The 20,666-nt window shown below is 41.8% G+C and overlaps 1 protein-coding gene across 1 annotated transcript in view; it reads left to right on the top strand.

Annotated features, from left to right (window-relative positions):
- The window catches only part of PGM5 (phosphoglucomutase 5), a 74,943-nt gene that overhangs the window by 17,884 nt on the left and 36,393 nt on the right, over positions 1-20,666 (top strand). The window lies entirely within an intron of this gene.

Below are 20,666 nucleotides of genomic sequence, written 5' to 3' on the forward strand. Positions count from 1 at the left end.
CCCTTCTTATGAAAGTCATGGAAGTTTAAAACAGATAAAGTACTAATTCAGTACTCAACAAGTATTAAAAAAACCAAACCCCCTCTCTAATTATAAGATGTTGAAATATATAATCTGTTAGATTACAAAATGTCCCAGAAGTGACTGCAGGCAGTCATGAAATCCATTCCCAGTTTCAAGACAGATTAAAAGTATATCTAAAGCTATTTCTGACAAGTCCAGTCTACTCTTTAAAGATTTGCTGGATGAGCATCCTATGTTAGCAGCTGAACTTTGAACAAGTCTCACCCAGGCCTCAATTTTCTGTAAATGTCAGGATAAGATGATGAAGCTAAATATTGTTGCTGTATATGGGGGGCCCCTTGGTGGTCTAGTGGTTAGAATGCAGCACTCTCACCGCTGCGGCCCGGGTTCGATTCCCGGTCAGGGAACTCCCCGGGCAGACGGAGCTCGTCAGCCCTGTAAGGCCATCCATCTAAGAGAAGGTCACTCTAAACAAACCTACGTCCTGAGGACCTCACTGCCACCGTCCAAGCTCGCTCGGCCCCGGCAGATGAACCTCAGGATTAAAGGGTGGGCTCAGTTCAGCGCACACTGTGTCTCACCTAAAAAATCCACTGCGCAGGCTCGAAGGGTAAAGACCTTTCCCAAATCTTCGCTCGCAAAGACTGACCATACCAATTGCTGTATATATTCTGTGTGAAAAAAGCGTTCGCTAAATCCATTGTGTCTCAATGTAGATCTGATTGCATAGCTTTACTAAGACAAGAGTGATCTGCTGCCCCCATTAAATGTGTCTAATCAGGAAACAGTTATTTTAAAATTAAATGTTACTTGTATAAAAAGGTTGATTGCTCTCTCTACAGTTTACCTCTTCAGGAAGTTTCTAAAAGTTACTAAATTCAGAGCTTTCAGCATCCTCTAATACTTGACAGAGTCTTCAGGAAAATGTTCCTTAGTTGTGGGTAGATCGTCTAGTTTAAGCAAGTACTGTTAGGTCAGTGTATGATGTATTTTGTTTATTCAGCTCAGAGATCCAAAAATCTCATTGTTTAAGTGACAAAGATAATGTTATATTGAAATATGATATAAAATAAATAGAGTTCATTTTGTATATGAACACCATCATATCTTAATTCCTGTTAGACTTGAAGGAACAATGACATTTATATATTTTAGTCTGTCTTCCTGTCATGAAGTTTGATAAATATTTTAGAAAGCATGGACTGGAGTCCCCTTCAATAACACTGTGACTGTTTGAATTATGTTCTTTACAATGTTTACTTGACCTTCTGGTGCAGAGATCGTCCTGTGATGATTACTGCCTTATTTAGTTCTGTGGAGCTAAGCCTGATTATTAAATAAAACTGAGCAATTGATAATGATGGAGGGATGTAAATATTTTCCCAGCTGTTTTTACAAATATTTATTGTTATGAGGTTTTCAATTCAAGACGCTTGATTTTTTTTTTTATTTCATTTCGTGATTGTCTTTGTTTTCTTGAAGCCTTAAAAGTTACATGTTGTCATGTAGTTCACTGTAGACCATCTAGTTCCAACCCCTTGCCACAGACAGGGACACCTAACCACTAGACCAGGTTGCTCAGAGCCCCATTGAACCTGGCCTTGAACACTTCCAGGGATGGGACATCTACAACTCCTCTCGACAACCTGTTCCAGTGCCTCACCATCCTCACAGTAAAGAATTTCTTCCAGATAACTAATCTAAACCTGCTCTCTTTCAGTTTGATGCCGATCCCTGTCATCCTGTCACTACATGCCCTTGTATAAAAGTTCCTCTCCAGCTCTCTTGTAGACTCCTTTAGTTGCTGGAAGGCTACTTAGAAGTCTCTCTCGGGCCTTCTTTTCTTCAGGATGAACAGCCCCAACTCTCTCATCTTGTCTTCACAGGAGAGACCAGCCCTCTGATCATCTTTGTGGTCCTCCTCAGGAACTACTCCAACAGAGCCACATCTTTCTTGTGCTGAGAACCCCTGAGCTGGACGCTCAGTGAGGTCTTACAAGTGCAGTGTAGAGGGTTGACCTGCTGGCCACCCTTCTTGTATTGCAGCCCAGGATACAGTTGTTTTTCTGGGCTGCAAGCACACATTGCTGAGTCATGTTGAGAGTCTCATCAACAACACCCCCAAGTCCTTGTCCACAGGGCTGCTCTCATTCAGTTCTCCATCCAGCCTCTGTTTGTTCTTGGGTTTACCGTGACCTTCATGCAGGACCTTGCCCTTGGCTTTGTTGAACTTCAAGGGGTTTGCATGGGCTCAGCTCTCAAGTTTGTCAAGGTTCCTAGGGGTGCCATCCCTTCACTCCAACATGTAGACCACACCACTGTAGTGTATTTCTGTGGCTGGGTTTTGGTTGGGGGGGGGGCTAGAGGGGTGGCTTCTGTTAGAAGCTTCCCCTGTCCGGTGGAACCAATGCCAGCCGGATCCAGGATGGACTTCCTGCCGCTGGCCAAGGCCAAGCAAATCAGGAGTAATAGTAACGCCTCTGTGATAACATATTTAAGAACAGAAGGTTGTTGCACAGAAAGAATTCCAGCCAGGGAAGAGCAGAGTGAGAACATAGGAATAACAATGTAGACACCAAGGTCAGTGCAGAAGGAGGGGCAGGAGGTGCTCCAGGAGCTGGAGCTGAGACCCTGCAGCCCGTGGTGCAGATCGGGGTGGAGCAGCTGTGCCCCTGCAGCCCATGGAGGAACATCGGGGTGCAGAGACCCACCTGCAGCCCATGGAGGAGCCCCTGCTGGAGCAGGTGGATGCATGAAGGAGGCTGTGAACCCGTGGGAGGCCCAAGATGGAGCAGGGTCCTGCTGGAGACCTGCAGCCCGTGGAGAGGAGCCCACGCTGGAGCAGATTTTTCCTGCGTAGGACTTGTGTCCCCTGTGGGGGACTCACGTTGGTACAGCTCACCCATGGAGGACTGCACCCCATGGAGGAGTGACCCACGGGACAGCAGTTTGAGAAGAACTGCTGCCTGAGGGATGGACTCACGCTGAAGAAGTTCATCAAGGACTGTCTCCTGTGGGAGGGACCCCATGGGAGCAGGGGAAGGGCTCCTCTCTCTGAGCAGTGGCAGAAACAACAACTGACTGAAACCCCCATTCCCCTTTCCCCTGCACCGCTGGGTGGGAGGAGGGAGAAGATGGAAGGAAGGAGGGATGGGGGGAAGACTTTTATTTCTCACTCTTTGGCTCTTATCCTGTTAGTAATAAATTTAAGTACTATCCCCACTTTGAGTCTGTTTTGCCTGTGAGGGTAATCAGTAAGTGACCTCTCCCAGCTGTTATCTCAACTCATGAATCCTTAGCTGGTTTTTTTCTCTCTCCTCTGTCCAATTGCAGAGGGAGAGTGAGAGGGTGGCTTTAGTGGGTACCTGACATCCAGCCAGGGTCAACCGACTACAACCACACAGATTGGTGTCATCACGAACTTGCTGAGGGTGCACGCAGTCCCACTGATCGTGTTGCCAACTGTCGTGGTTTGAATCTTGTTTTCCCCCAGAGGCTAAGAGAAGTTGTAGACCCCAAGGGGTGGAAACCCCTGGAAGTTTTGAAATTCTGCCCAATGGACGCTCCTGCAGAAATGTAAACATACCACAACCAGACCGGAAGAGATGAGTTGTAGTTTTGGTTGTAGGAGAGGTGGCCATGTTGTAGAGCCACGAGGAAGGGGCTCTGAGCCCCTTGGGGCCTCTGGCCCCCTCCCAGCCCCTAGCTGGGGGGCTGCAGGGACCTGGAACAGCATAAAGCTGGGCTAGGTGCCTGTAGTTATGCCGGGAGATGTTTTCTCCATGGGCACAGAGCAGCAGCCGACACTGACCAGAGAAACGGTGGCAGAGAGCCAGAGATAAGGACCTGAACTGGAGGAGCAGCAGAAGCAACATGCAGCACCACAGAGGAGACTCCTGGAAGGAGAGCCGAGGAAAGGAGAGCCAAGAGACAGAGTTCTTGGGGGTAAGACTGTACCACACTCCCCCAAAACTCCCTTGAGATCCCTCTTGGAGAAGAGGGACATGGACTCCTATTTTGGAGAGCAGTTTTGGACATGCAGCACCGGAGAGAGAGAGGAGCTGAGAAGCTCAGAGCGTCCTAGAGCTGGACCGGGATGGCCAGATGGAATGCGGGGGGAGTTGCTGTTAAGCAGTGCCAGTTCCAAGACCAATCCCCAAGGAACGCCATTTGCCACTTCGACATTGATCTATTGATAACTCTTTGAGTGAGAGTATCCAGCCATTTCCTTATCCTGCTGAGTGGTCCATCTCTCAAATCCATTTCTTTCCAATTTAGAGATAAGGATGCTGTGCAGGACAGAGCTCTTCCTTTATCCACTAACACTGTAACCCTGTCATAGAAGGCCCCCAAGTTTGTCACGCACAACTTGCCCTTAGTGAAGCCATGCTGCCTATCACCAATTGCTTCCTTATTTTCCATGTGCTTTAGCATAGTTTCCAGGAGGATCTGCTTCATGATCTTGCAAGGCACCAAGGTGAGATTCACTGGCTTGTAGTTCTTCTACAGATCTTCTTCCCAGATCTTCCTTTTTTACTTTTTTGAAAATGGATATTATGTTTCCCCTTTTCTAGTCATTGGGAAGTGACTTCACCAGACTGCCATGATTTCTTAAATATGATAGGTAGTGGCTTAGCAATTTCTTTCAGCAGTTCCCTCAGGACCCATGGATGCATCTCATTTGGTCCTGTGGACTTGTACACCTTCAGGTTCCTTAAGTGGTCTTGAATCTGATCTTCTCCTACAACAGGCAGTTCTTCATTCTCCAAGTCCCTCCCTTTGCATTCTTCAACTTAGGCAGTGTGGCTGGAGCACTTGCTGGTGAAAACTGAGGCAAAAATGTCATTGAGTACCTCAGCCTTCTGCATGTCCTGGGTAACCAGGTTTTCTACTTCTTTCTGGAGAGAGTCCACATTTTTCCTAGTCTTCTGTTTATCACTGATATATATATAGAAGCTTTTTTTGTTGCCCTTGACATCTCTGTCCAGATTTAATTTTGTTAGGGCTTTAGCTTTCCTAACCTTATCCCTGGCTACTCAGACAATTCCTCTTATTCCTCCAAGGCTACTTGTCCCTGCTTCCACCCTCTGTAGCCTTCCTTCTTGTGTTTATGTTTGTCCAGGAGCTCCTTGTTCATCCACGCAGACCTCCTGCTATTTTTGCCTGACCTCTTCTTCATTGGGATGTATCGCTCTTGAGCTTGAAGGAGGTGATCCTTAAATATCAACCATATTTCTTGGGTCCTTCTTTCCTCCTGGGCTTTATCCCATGGTACTCTACCAAGCAGATCCTCAAAGAGGCCAAAGTCTGCTCTCCTGAGGTCCAGAGTAGTAAGCTTGCTGTGCATTCTCCTCACTGGCCTGAGGATCTTGTACACCACAATTTCATGGCCTCAGCAGCCCAAGCTGTCCTTGAACTTCACATGCCCCATCAGCCCTTCTTTGTTGGTGAGAACAAGGTCCAGCATAGCACCTCTCCTCATTGGCTCCTCTATCGCTTGGAGAAGAAAGCTTTCATCAGTGCACTCCAGGAACCTCCTGGGTTGCTTGTACCCTGCTGTGTAGTCTCTTCAACAGGTATCAAGGTGATCAAAGCTCTCCATGAGCACCAGGGCTTGTGAACATGAGGCTGCTCCTATCTGTAGAAGAGCCCCACTATAATGTCTCCTGTCCATGCCCTCCCTTTAATCCTGACCCATAAACTCTTGGTCAGCTCCTCATCCATCCCTGGATGGGGCTATGTGTTGGCTGGCTGTGTGGATACGAACACAGTAACAAGTATCATAGGCACCTTCCTTGGAGTTTCACTGCATGAATTATTGAACCATCATGTCTTCCAGAATTCCCATTGAATCCCACTATAAAAAAACTGATTAACTTCAGGAAAAATGATTTTCTGTAAGATACACTTCTCAGTAAAATTGTAGAATATCATTGTCTGAAATCCATTATATTGCTTGAAGGAGATGATAACAGAGGGGTTGATTCTCAATGTAGGTTTCAGGTTGAAGTGAATTGCAATTTCATGTGTCTGTAAATGTAAGGGAAAGTTCCATTAGTGTCAGTGAAATCTTACAGTGGGACAGTGGTGTAAAAGAGTATGCATAAGACATTCATGATTCCATTCCCATGGACTAAGTAGCCAGCTTGTGAGAAAAAGAAAAAACCTTTTAGAAAGACAAGAATATTTCCAGTACAGTGAAGAAAAAAGAATTATCACACCAGTATAATGTTTAGTATTAAAATTCTAAAACCTCAGTCTGTACTTCTGCCATAGGAAGGGAAAACTTTTCACTTACAAAATATTATGTTTCATGGTGGACAGCATGTTGTTTCTGTGTTGGGACCTGCATGTTTCACCTCCAGTATAACAAAATCAGCATGGAAAATATTTTGTGCTCTGAATACAACATTCAGAAAACACTGCTTAATCCTACAGTAGGCTTCAGGTTACTGCTTATAAGTGTGTGCTTTAAATCTATTGTGTATTTTGTTTCTTGATCCCTTTTATTCCTTTCTAATGGACTGGTCCTACATGCTTCAGGGACAATTATTACAGAACTGTTTTGTATATCTACCTAAAGTTCATGATTCAAGCTCACACATTACAAAGAAAATATAAAAAAATAATTAAAAAACTGTACTATGACTATTAATTCTGGCAGAAAAGAATAAAATAATCACAGAATAGTGGAGGCTGGAAGGGATGCCTGGACATCATCTAGTGCAACTCCTTGGTTCAAAGCAGGGTCAGCTAGAGTGTGTTGCTATGTCCACACAGATTTTGAGTCATCTCCAAGGATGAAGACTCCACAGTCTTTCTGGGTAAATTTTGCCAGTATTTTACTAATCTCAGAGTAGAAAAGTTTTCTCATAAGTAGAAACAGAATTTGCTGAATTTCAGTTTATATCCATTGCGTCTTGTTCTGTTACTGGGTACTGTTAGAAAAATCTGGCTCTGTCTTTGTTACTCCCCAACCCCCAAATTGGGTATTTACTCACATTGGCAAGATTAACTTTCTTAACTTTCTCTCTTTGAGATGAAAAATGCCATCTTTCTCAGTCTCTCCTGATATGGTCCAATCCCTTAGTCAACTTTGTGTCGCTTTTCCAGAACTGCTCCAGTAGGCCCAGAACTGGACTCAAACCCCCAGTTTGCCTCACCAGTGGTGAGTAGTGAGGAAGACCCAATTCTCCACACCTGTTGGCAGTGCAGTTCTAATGCTATCTAGGATATTGTTGGCTTTCTTTGCCCTAAGGGCTTATTTCTGGCTTAAGGTCAATTCCCTGTCTACCAGGACTTCAGTTTGTTTTCTACTGTCCTGCTGTTTGGCCCCCAGTATGTGCTGGTGTCAGGAGTTATTCCTCTCCATGTGCAGGGTTTGGTGGCTTTGCCCTGTATTGACTTTCATGAGGTTCCTGTTTGCCAGTTTTTTCAGCCAGTTAAGGTCCACCTGAATGTTAGCACAATCTTCTGGTGTATAAATCCTTCTAGTGTTGTATCACCTGTAAACTTGCTAAGGGTGCACTCTGCTCTATTGTCCAGGTCATTAATGAAGACATTAAACATTGTCGGTCACAGTATTGTTCCATAGGGGGAACCCCCAATGACTGACCTCCAACTGAATTTTTATGCTGCTGACCACAACCATTTGAGCCTTGGAACTCAGACATTTTTCAGTTCACCTCTATTGTCTCAGGCTTTCTATGTTTCATCATTTTGTCTGTGAGGCCTGAGGGAGAGACAGTTAAAAGCCTTGCAAAAGTCAAGATAGACAGTATCTACTGCGCCCTCCTTATTCTCTGAGACAGTTAACTCATTGTAGAAGACTATTGAGTTGGTCAGTCATAATTTCGTCTTCGTAAATCCATGCTGACCTCTCATGGAGGATCTTCTTGTCCTCCCTGACTTGAAAATGACTGGTTGCTTCATCACCGAGGGATAAATGTGAGACTGGTTTGTAGTTCTCTAGATATTCTTTCATGACACCCTTGGAGATAGGAATGTCTGTCAGCACCTGAGACCTCATGGACTACTATATGTCTGGTTTGTTTAAGTGTTCATCAAGGTATTCCTGCTCTTCTGAGGGTAAGTCTTCTGTGCTCATCTGCCGTGGTCCAAAAAGGGGGGGGACAGTGGCACAGCACGGGTCCGGGGCACAAAGGTGGGATGCAAGTAGAATGCTTTATTGACGCGTGCACCCAGTCTTTTATCAGCTCGGGAGGGGAAAGGGCCAGAACACAGGGCGGAGCATGAGATAGACAAGCGGAGGGACAAACCAGGATAGGGACATGGGCAAAAGAGGGAGGAACTGGGGAGAGAAGGGGCGAATGGAGGCTGTCCCCTCTCTGCAGCTTCTCCAGCCAATCTGCAGGACATGCCTGGGAAATACAAATTTTGGGGAAGCATACAATGTGAACATACATAATAACTGTAAAGTCTGTATCACAAAGTCCTTTCAATCACTGTACATCTTTTTCCACTTCTGAGATTTTCCCCATTCTGATTCCTGGTCCTTCACACTCATCCCTCACCTCACTCTTGTCTTTAGAAGACTCTTGTGTTACATAGTGCTAGTTATAGTAGAAAGTATAATTTGTTAAGGTGAGTGAAAAAATTATCTGAGCGTGAAACCTTGTGGGTATTGCTCAAAATGGACTTCATTAAATAAATCCTAATGAACTTCCATGTAGTGTTTTAATGACATAAGCTAAAAGTTTTGAGTGAAATGTTAAGAATTGTCATTGGATGTTAGCTATAATCTGTCCTGTTTGCACAACTTCCCAAAACTGCGTGGCTTTTGCCTTCTTTGCAACTATTAAATAATTGGACCAGTGTGGGCTCTCTACTCACTGCATTTTCTGTCAGAAAATATCCACTTGCTCCACCATTGCTCTCTCCATGGGCTGCAGGGTAATCTCTGCTCCAGCACCTAGAGCATTTTTTCCTCCCCTTCCCTCCTGTCTTCCTCAATCCCCACTTGCCCTTTTAAAGTATGTTTTCCGAGAAGGGCCACCAGCTTGGCTGCTAGGCTCGTTTGTGTCCAGCTGGTCTGTTGAAGCTGGAACTGGCTGTGTCTGGCATGGGGCAGCCAGGGCATCTTCTCATAAAGGCCACTCCTGCAGCCTCCAATTAACAAACCCTGCCATGTAGACCAAATACAATATCTAAACCAAAAACTTTAAATACTGAAATATTTCTCTCATATCTGGCATTAATTAAAATTAGCATTTATTCCATTTGAGGTATTAGATGCATAGCAGATCTTCATATATTCAGAGACTAAGTGGTAAGTTTTGTTCTTATTCATGCTAGTCTATACCTGTGGGTTTCTCTTAGACATGTCCCACTTACCTCAGTTCATTTAATCCTAAGTATGACAGCTTGAATTAGTCATAATTTGGCCTTTAATGGATGTTTTGTATCTTTCAGTTCCATGGAAATAGTTGTTTAAAAGTACTTTGAAAAATCTATTTTGTTAATGAATTTGAAGAAATAAATAAAGGAAAAGGACTTTCAGGCCAACTGTTATCTACATCATGTAATAGTATGGACAAGAATAAGAACAACATCTGATTAACAACGAAGGGAAAGCATACTTCATAAACAGAGTATTAAAAAAAATTCTGCTGTGCTGTTGAGTGCTATTTCTTATTTTCTGTATTTTGTTCTAACACTAGAAGTAGAAAAACTGTGTTAAAATAAAGATGATTGAAAATGACAGCAATATTTATAATAGTAGGTGCAGTAGGATAGCAGAAGTAGTGCCTAGGAAATTAAAAGAAGCTTATATTTTGCTTATTTCTCTTTCTGAAGAAGCTAGGAATTCTAACTTTAAGCACATCTAACTACGATTAAATAATACAGTCACTACTCTATGGGAAACTAAAACAATTGGAAATCTTTTCCCAACACATGTTACTAGAATACAGAAACAGATAATGGTGGCCAAAAGTATCTTGTATGTGAACATCCCGTCATGTTCTTTTTGTGAGAAAAAGCTGAATTCTGATAGAAATACTATATTTGATAATATCATCTCGGTATCTCTGAGATAGCAGTTTTTTGGTCTTTAGAGCCCCACTATTACCTGAATGGTGTAATTTGATTTGTGTTTACAAAATGAATCTTTCTGTAGTGTACTCAGCTGTCTCTTTTGGCCTGCTTCTGGACCTTGGTAATAAGAGTAGCTCTTATGTGGGAGAACTGGATCAATTCTGTCTACTTGGCTACTCTATTCTGAGATTATGGACATCTCCCCTGAAATATATGCTAGAGAGCAAATGAAACCCACCTCTTCTTATGGTGTGTCCATATTGTGTGCCCACAATTACTGAACTAGAGCTTTTCCTTAGCTATATTAAAGAAAAACATCATACACAGTAATTTAAAGAAAGGAGTTAGAAAATCTGATCCTTTTTCACTTTTGTGCATGATGATGTGTTGTGTAGTAGTTTTTCACAGTGCATTATTAAACAGAAGGAAGCAATAATCCGGAGGACTCTAAATATTGCTTAGGAATACAGCATGAACAAATGGAGCAGTGGATTACAAGATAATTCACTCAAAATAGTTAACATTTGCATATGTTTGCTCAAAGTGACTGCTGGAATATACTAGTATGTGCTGTAGGGAGAACATAACACTTTACAGGAAACATCTGCTTTAATATGCTCCAACATCAACAGGACTGTGGCAGCACGTCTCCAGGCTTCAATTCTCTGGCAATACGTACCCTTAGGTCGATGTTCTTTTTCTTGTGGGGAATGTGAACCTGTGTACCCTGTTCAAAAAACTGTTCTTGTTTCATATCCTTGTATTCTGATTTATCTGATGTCTGCATAACATGAAAGGAAATGAAATACTGAGATGTTAGCTAACAGTCTACAAAATGAGAATCACAAGGGTAAGTAAAAATTGTTGCTGTAGGAAATATGAAGCTGGGTGTGTGGAAAATAGCAGTCAAGATGATTACTGCAGAAAAGAGTTTTTGAGAGAATACTGCTGTGACTAGCATCATCTACTACCATGTTTCTACAGCTAGGTAGTTTCAACAGCATATAGGTGCTCTGATTACGCTTAACCAGGGTAAAGCTAAGCAGTTTACTGTGCAGAACCCTGCCATTTTACATCTGGGAGCCCATCTTTTAATGCAGCTTTAATATGTCAGTGTTCTGTCTGCTGATTGTCTGTTCACTCTCTGGTCATCTAGAGACAGGTTTTAAGGGGCCCTGCCTTGACAATGAGTGTCCCGAGATGTTTAAAGAAACATCTTGATGCAGTGAAGGGCAGAGATGCCATGAGCTCTAAACAATCTGTCTTGGGTGCAAGGAGGTTGACCCTTGTAGCAAGAAACATTTTGTCTGAAGCACACCAGGAACTTTGCTTAAATCATAGAAACATTTAGGTTGGAAAAGATCGAGTCCAACCACTTCTCCCAATCTTCCTGTTCTTCTTCCTGTTCCTTCTCCTGCTCCTTTCCCCCACTTCCTTCCTTATCTCCCTCTTTTTCTTCCAGCTTTTATTTCTTCTACTCTTTTGCTAAACAATTCCTTGTATTTTTATCCGTCTTTGTTCTCCTTCTTATCTTTTACGTTTCTGTGTTCTTCCCCTGTTCCTCTTTTCCCATTTCTTTGCCATCCAGTTTCTCCTCCTTTTCTTCATATATATACCTCTGGCCATAGAGAACAGCACACCACATTCCACTTGTGCCTTTGTGATAATGTGCTTGAATTATTATATTACAAGGCCGCATGGATTTTTTTGTCTGTCTTTTCATGTACATTTCTCCTACATTGTTGATCATCTGAAGAAGTTTGTGCCAGAAGCAGGATAGGCACTGTGAATTTCTTGTTCTCTACTTGTATGTCCTTTACTGTTGAGTTGTAAGGGCTTTTCCCCACAAAATTACTTCTCCAAATTATAAATACATCTTTGTACATGGTTCATACTGCATTCACTCCGTGACTGCGATTTGCTCAAGTTATGCCAGTCGTGACCTCACTCTTTTTATCTTCCTTCAGTAGGATAATTCAGTCTCACTGTCTCTTATCTGAAATAGACTTGCTGTGCATTTTTTAAGACACCTCTGTCAAACTGAATCCATGTCACATACAAGCAGTTTTTAAATTAGATAGAGCAGAAGGACAATTTATGTTCTGGAATACTGCAGAAGGACAGCTGCATAAAACCTTACTGTAGTTTAACGTTTGAAACATAATAGAAAGTTCTGGAGTTTTTTCTGTATCAACTTTCAAATATATTCTAAATGTTTTATTTACACAGATGTGACATGTTTGAGAAGACTTGTGGAGGAAAAAACAACTGTCATTGCAAGGCATGAATGTTCTTTGATTAGCTGTGCCTCTTAGTTTTACAATGTGCTTGTACTCTAGCTGTTATCCTTTCATCCCTGAATGTTTTCTAAGCAGTGGAAGTGATTTATCATTGCAGATATTTTAAAGGATATCTTTAAGGACTTGTCTTGGTCTTTATGTTTTCTTCGCTGTTTGATTTGGCATGCTTTAGTGTAGTGTGGTTTATTTGACTGTTGCAGGCCCACAACATGCTTGACTACCCAGTCTTTCATTATCCTAGCCTGCACTGATGAAAACATGCAATAGTCGTGACAGGCCACATTTTTATGTATGTGGGGTAAATGTTTATTCTTGATACTTTTCAGGATAGCAGCAATCAGACCCTCAAATACTTTCTCAGTGAAAGATGAGAAGTAACATATCTCAGTGTATTGCATACTTTTGAATTTTCCAGGAGAGAATTAATCTTGTGTGCAGTGGCTGCTTGTGAAGAAAAGGACAGAAAACATGTTAGTGTCCTGTGAAATATCAGTAGGAAACTCTGTGTTGTCCTTTATGGATGAATGGTGAGAGACATTAGGCAGTCCTGTGGGTTGCTTCCTTTCGCTTGGCACTCAACTTAGTTTTTAGGTCTGAGAGGGATTTACTGGCCAGTTCTGGGCCTGGAGGCAGCTGTTCCCTATTGAGAGTGGCAGGCTGCAGAGCAACTTTACACAACATACAGCTCTTACTCTTATTCATAGGTAGTTGCATTCTGGCCTATGCTTGGAGAGGACTGCTACAGCTGCTTAGCTTAAAATGAGCAGCTTCATTGGTTGTGCAATGTGAAGCTTGCAGGACTGAGCCCAGAAAGGTGTACTGAAAGCTTTCTTCATTTGAGAAGAAAACAAGAGTTAAAGACTATTCAGTGCTCTGTTTCCAACTTAGGCTTTGGCTGAAAATGAGGTCAGTTTTTCAACCGAAGTTAGAGAGCGTGGGATTTACATTCTGTAAAATTGATTCACTCCTGTTAAGAAAGAAGTATGTGTATTTGCAGTTTTAACAAACAGGCTTAATGTGCTGTATCTGAAAAACTACCTGAGAAAAAGAAGCTTTTTGCAAAATCTTGCCAGCAGGCCTTGCACTGTGCAACAGACAGATGTTGGGTAATAGAAAGTCCACACTTTTCTTAGAGCTGCATCTGTCTTATATCTCAAAAAGTATACAGCTATGAATAAAGAACAGGAATTCCTACAGATGTTCTCATAAAAAGTCCAAAAGTGTTTTAATTAAAACACTGAAAGGAATCCTGCAGCAAGTCAGTTACAGAAGACTTTGTGAGTACTAAAGAAAGTTTGAAGGCCCCTTTTCTTTCAAAGGCTTGTGCAGTCTTGCATATATACGCTTCAACCTAGAAAGGCTCCCACATGGATTAGCGTGTCTGAACGTGTTTTGCCCATGCTGGACAGTACAGCTGGTGTCAGCCTGAGAGCAACATCTCCTATCAAAGGATTTTTTGTAAGTGGGTGATACTCAGGGAGAAGACTTCCTTCTGATTTCAAAAAAAACTTTCCTGGCACGGAATTTCAAAACAGTGTGTTTAAAATTCTGCTTCTACTCTATATTAAAGTATAATCTTCTTACCCTTCTTCTTTACAAATTAAGAAGACAGGAGATTGTTCTTTACGTTCTATGTGTTTTGAAGAAGATCTCTGTAAGACTGTGACAGAGCCAGGGTAGTTAACATTATCTGAAGAAATTTGAAAGTCCTGTTAGAACAGATCTTACTTTAGATCATAATCACTTGAATTGTTATATTAATTTTGAAGGAGAAGAAACATTGTCTTCTATTTTCTTTTATGGGGAAATGAAAGAGGCCTAAAATATTTCCAACATCAACAATTCTGTGATTCTGTAGTAGTAGTCTATATCTATGGCATATCGTAGTTTCTTCTTCTTTCTGAATTTTTTCTATTTCTATGAACACTATCACAAAGTTGTGAAACTGCTTTTTTCCTTTCCCTTCCCAGCCAAGTCTCATAATCACACAGAGCACTTATTAATTTTCAGTCTCTAAAATCCACAGAACAGTTAGCAAGAGAGAAAAAGGAGAACTAGTGTAAACAAGGCAATCCAAATTTAAATGGCATCATTAGGGAGCTGCTGGAATCAATCGTATCCAACAAACTTGATTACCTGGATGATAAAACAGTTGAATCTGTTGATGAGGTTGGGATAGCAGATGTCCTTTACTGCCATTTTAGCAAAGCTTTTGAAACTGTGTCCCACAGCATTCTTGTACTCAGCTCAGGACTTTCTGATTTGGATGGGTGGACAACTAGGTGGGTAAAAGTCTGGTTTGATTGTCAGATTCAAGGGCCATTGGTTAATGAACTGGTAAAAAGTGGGGTACTGCAGGGTCTGTTCAGTGACCTGTCCTGTTTAACATCTTTATCAGTGGTCTGAAGGAGGGGGTGGAGGATACTTTAACCAAGTTTACAGATGACACCAAATTGGAGAGGTGCCTGTTAGTGTGCTGGAGAGCAGAGCCACCAGTCACAGAATCATAGAATCATCAAGGTTGGAAGAGACCTACAAGATCATCCACTCCAACCACCACCCAGCACCACCCCTGTAACCCCTCAACCACTAAACCGTATCACCAGATCCAGATGTGCCTTGAACACATCCATGGATGGTGACTCCACCACTTCCCTGGGCAACCTATTCCAATGCCTGACCACCCTAAGAGTGAATTTTTTTTTCCATCATCTAATCTGAATCTCCCCTGTCTCAGCTGAAGGCCATTTCCTGTTGTCCTCTCTCTGCAGGCACAGTAGAAGAGATCAGCCTCTGCCTCACTACAGCCTCTTTTCAGGTAGTTGTAGACAGTGATGAGATCCCCCCTGAACCTCTTATTCTCTAGACTAAACAAACCCACATCCCTCAGCTGCTCCTCATACAACATGTTTTCTATACCCTTTATAAGCTTCGTTGCCCTTCTCTGGACACATTTCTGCATCTCAGTGTTCTTTTTGAAATGAGGGGCCCAAAACTGAACACAAGATTCAAGATGCAGCCTCATCAATGCCTAGTACAGAAGGATGATCATACTACCCTAGTCCTGCTGGCCACACTATTTTTGATACCTGGACAGTTGGCAGGAGTGGATGGCAAAGACCTAGTGAAATTCAGCAAGGACAAACCATGAATCCTGCCCTTAAAAAGGGAGAGCCTTACAGTGATGCAGGCTGGAGCAGAGGAGCTGAGGAGCAGCTCTGCAGAGACAGCCTAGGGTCCCAGTGGACAGTGGGCTAGGCAAGGGCCAGCTGCGTGCCCTGGAACTGGAAGAGCCAGAGGCACACTGGGATGAATAAGAATGTGGTACAGAGAGTGGGGGAAGTGATTATTCTCTGCTCACCATGTGTGAAACCACTCCCAGATACTGTGTTTGGTTTGGGGATCCCCACTACAGGAAAGACATCAGTAAACTGGAGTGAGTTCAGCATAGGATCACCAACAGAAATGAGGACCTTAAAGAAGAGTGCGCTAAAAGGGGAGGCTGGGGAATGGAGTTTGTTCAGCCTGGAGATGGATGGCTTTGGTGGGACCCAACAGCAGCTGTGCCTGCAGAGTGCCTGTCAGGAAGCTGGAGCCAGACACTTCACTGCTGCACATGGTGGAAGGATAAGAGGCAATGAAACTTGAAAGAGGGAAGTTGTTCAATGTCCAACTAGATAAAACCATGAGAAACTTCGTCTTATAGTCAGGAGGTTGGACAGAGACCTCTCATGGTCACTTCCAATCTGAATTATTAATAGTACTGTGTTCCTATGAAGAGACCTGTGCTGAAAAGTCCTAATGCTACCAAGACTGTTGAGCCTGCCTGCACCCTTGCAGTCTTGTAGTTACTATGTAACAGAAAGATGATTTAAAGAAAACGTTCATGTTGCCTTAAATTGTTTACATTTTAATTTTCTTTTAAACTAGGAAATTACCCATCTGGAGAAACAGAACTGTTTTTTCCTAATTGTCTTCATTCTCTGCATGAGAGGATGGAAGTAGTATTATAGGGACTTGAGCGGTGAAGGAGAGGCTGTGGAAGCAACCAGTAACTTCTGATACGTACCTATAGCTATTCTTTCTATTATTCAGACAATTCAGAGTACTGATAACGCAATTTGAATTGCTGTCAATATAAAGTTTTGTAACACATGTGGTGATTATATTGACATCTGGCTTGCATCTTCGTCTGAGCACAGGCACAGTGAACCAGCTGACCTCATTGTAATATGCCTGAAAAGGCTAACGATTATGAACTGTATGTACTAACTAACTGTATGAGTTAGTGGAGGGTCTTTTCCCTGTACTTAGTTCATAGGATTATTGCATTTCCTGAAAAAGACCACAGGTCTTGCCACCTTTAGTTATGACATTACTGAGACTCACCTCAGTAAGTATCTGCAGAAGGATGTAAGGAGAATACCCCTTTCTCTATTACACCTCGTAAATTATTATGTCACTTTTCTGGTATAATAAAACATTCCTCACAGTTTCTATAGAATAGGAGAACCTAAAAACGCTTCCTCCTTGCCTTCATAGACCATTTTTATTGCTGCAAAACACATGGGCTCTGTATGCAGCAGTAACTCTGAAGAACTCAAGACCAGAACACAAAGTATCCCTTTTCGAGGGTGAGAAGATGTGAAGGCTTTAAATGTTGGTTGTTCCTTGTTCAAGCATTGAACTTCCTTTTGTTTTTCTGCAGTTTGCATGCATTACAGACCCTTCTGTTATTTCATTGTTGTACTGAATACGAAGCTTTTGCCAAATCCTTAACGGGACAAAGTCCACTGCTGAAATAAATTTGTGTCATTTTGTGGTCAGGTGTGTCTTATGTTAGTAGGTAAGCTTCACTTTCCAGGGACTGGCTTGCTTTAATCTGCTTGAGTCTTTTTGTTTGTTTCTGTTGCTTCCATGCATTTAGAAAGTTGTTCCCCTACTTGCCTTATTCAGTAAACCAGCCATAAGTCAGGCTACTACAGCATACTACAACATAGTATTGATATGTGTTCTTCTGGATGTATATTCAAAAAATCCTGACTTTGCTTGCACAGCTGAGCTAGTCACAGGTCATTCTCTTGGGAATGGGGCAGACTGTCTAATACAGTTAGTTACAGTCATAAAAAAAAGTGGACAGGATCTTTGTCAAAACAAGGCATAATCTTTCTGCTGCCGAGCCATGGCAGAATTTGGAGGCTAAAATAAACTTGGAATCTTTACATGAATTACCTTTGTTAGGTAAAAGTTCACAAAATGGTAGAAGTCACCATACCTGATCACCATCACTCTTGTCCTTTAATTTACTGACAAGGAGGAGTTAACTTACTCAATAAGCATATGAATGCTGAAATAATAATGAAAAGAGATTCTTGTGTCTCAGCCAGGAAGGGAAAGAAGGGCATGAATAACCTTAGGCATTACTGCAGTACATCTGGAGAGCATGGCCACATGCTTGCCAGATGGTTGAACTTTTCTTCATTACTATTATGAACTTTACAATCAAACCTCAAATACTCTGTTGATCTGCAGTACATATGTGTGCAATTTGTCACTAGAACAGGCTCCCCAGGGAAGTGGTTGCAGCACCATGTCTGCCAGAGTTCAAGGAGCATCTGGATGATTCTCAGTCATATCATTAATTGTTAGGTCATCCTGCAAAGGAGTAGAGAGTTGGACTTGGTGATCCCTATGGGTCCCTTCCAACCAGAGAAATTTTATGATTCTAATTTCACCTCACAGAGACTCTGAGCACTATGCCAGCTGGTTTTATTATTGAAAAATTCTTTCGGGGTATGTTGCTGCCAAAGCACATCTCTCACTCATTATATACTCACAGAAATGCGTGTGTTTGCTAGTTGTCTGTAGCAAAGCAGCTTTTGTCTCTTGCTTTATCCTTACTTTTAGCACAGCCATATCTAGATACTGTATATGTCAACAGCTGTTTCTAATCATTCTATAAGAGCTCGTGTGAAGGGGACAATGAAATATTCAAAAGGCAGGGAGTCACAGGCACTCTGTCCTGAAGGTTATACTTCCTTTGGGAGTTGACTCTTGAAACGTTTACAAAAGAGGGTGCAAAGTTATGCGTTTTGGATCTGAATCTCAAACTGATGACTAAAGCAACATGAGACAGCATTTGGTGTGGAACATCATGATGAGTACACCTGTTAACATCCCACACACTGAGGAAAACAACCCCATAATAAAAGAGTTACACAGACTGCATTTTATGCAAAGCTTTCCAATATGTTTGTAACCAAGAGAAACAGTTGAAAACAAGGTTAGTTACTGTAATACTTTAGAAGTTTTCAGATTTGTAAGTTTGAGTTTGTGGAAAAGTACATTTCAAAGGCAATGATGGCGCTTTTCATGAAATGGGGGTTGCATTATTTATGTTAAAAAGAAGAAATGTTTCCCATATATATAGCTTATGACTGTAATGCATAAACAGTCTTTTACTCTGACTGATTTGGATAGGAGACCAGTGAGAATCTTCATGTTTTCATTACTTTTATCAGTCATATCAGTCATTTGAGTTTATGACAAGAAGTATGGGCTTTCTTGTTGATGAAACTTACTAGTGAGTTTTGCTGTCCAAGTATCATTTATTACAACATAAAGCAACATCATGAGGTTGCCAAAATGTTACAGTGTGGACTAAGCCATAGTCTGTAAATTTCCTTAAAAGATTGCTCTTTTTTTAAAATTTTGTTTGTCACTGTGGATCTCAGGTGTGATGTGTGTAGTTATGGGTGGTTTGACTGGCCTGCAGAATCTTTCTGTGATGCCAGAGAGCAATAATATAGCTATGGCAAATGTCTCTATGCACTTACTACTGAGTTGTGTTAGGAAATTAGCTTAATCGTAGATCTATTTGTAAATTGTAGAATTAAGTTCTTTAGCAGCTGCTCCTGACTGGCTGATCACTCACTGCTGGGTTGTTTTATCTCTGCAATCATCCAGTGTCACATTTTTCTTGGTATCTTTCTTCCCAAGTGCAGATTGATTTCTTAGAGAAGATGGGACAAGGATAGCTCATTTGTGGGACAATCAGCATTGATTGTCAGCCCTTGGGCACACCAACTCTTGGCTCTTGAGTCTTTCAGAATCAAGAGCTAATTCTGCACCCCTCCCAGTTAGAATCTCTAACTCTCTGGTTAGAATCCTGTGTAGATTGTTCTTCAGAAACACAAGAAACTGTTGTCTAAAGTCGTATGTTCTCAGGAACACTACTGTGAGCTGATCGTTCTCTGAGATTGCTTCCTCTTGTTCAAGTGAATCAAATCCCAATCAGGTACAACTCAAGCTCTCTTTGCTTCTTTTTGCCAAATCTCTGCACAAATATGGTTTGTTTTTCTCCCTCTCCCATCATTGAAATGGCTTACGATTCTTGATTCATGCTTGTTTTTGCCAGTTTGAGAATCTTGTTTGCACTGTTAGCAGTCTGTGAGCTGTATGCTCCTTGTCCATTTTAGAACTCTCTTTGCTCCTTTGCAAAAATTGTCTTTGTGGTGGGCATCACTCAGGCAGCATTATTAGAGAGTTAATTTATGTTCTTTTAACTCACTGAAATGAAGTAGTGGTAGATTGTCATGTTGAGTTTACTGTAATAATACTTAACTGCAGCTTGAACTAACCTGTCAGACCCTTTCTTTTCTGTCCTTGCACTACTATCAAATGCAGAATGTATCAAGTCCCACATGTCATAGTTTTCAGAGAACTTTGTTATTTGTATCAGATCAGTCAGTTCTTTGTTTCACTAGAAAGATTTGTGGAAAGCCTGGCAATATCTTTTTTTAAATTCTTCACATGGATCATTCAGCACATTAAAAGTTTGTTGTTAATGAATGAATGAATGAATGAGAGTCTTGGTAATGCTTCAGCATGTCTAAGAGTATTGCCATACCTGAGACAATAATGGGCAAGGGGTCTGTGTTTCTCCTGTGCCTCTTGGTATTAGTTCAGCAACATAATTAAGCACAGTTAACTTTTGGACTCATGAGAACTCCCAGAGATCTGAATGGAAACATGAAAGCCTTTTATAAAAGTTTATTAAAAAAATAAATTGGTGGAGAATATAGAAAAAAGAAATTTTGCACAAAAGTACTATTTTTTCCATTACTTTGCCTTTTTTTCTTTTTCTCCATTTTGTTATGTACTCATCTCTTTTTGGCACTTGTTGTCCTGTAAAGGAGAAATTGAAGTTGTGCTGTGACTGAGTCAGCATCCCCCAGTACAAACCTCTGAGGTTGCTTCTCTTCATAAATATCAGTGTGGGTGGCA

This window comes from Pipra filicauda, unplaced genomic scaffold, assembly GCF_003945595.2.
Source record: "Pipra filicauda isolate LSUMZ 115617 unplaced genomic scaffold, ASM394559v2 scaffold35_size7292922_pilon, whole genome shotgun sequence".
NCBI classification, from domain to species: domain Eukaryota; kingdom Metazoa; phylum Chordata; class Aves; order Passeriformes; family Pipridae; genus Pipra; species Pipra filicauda.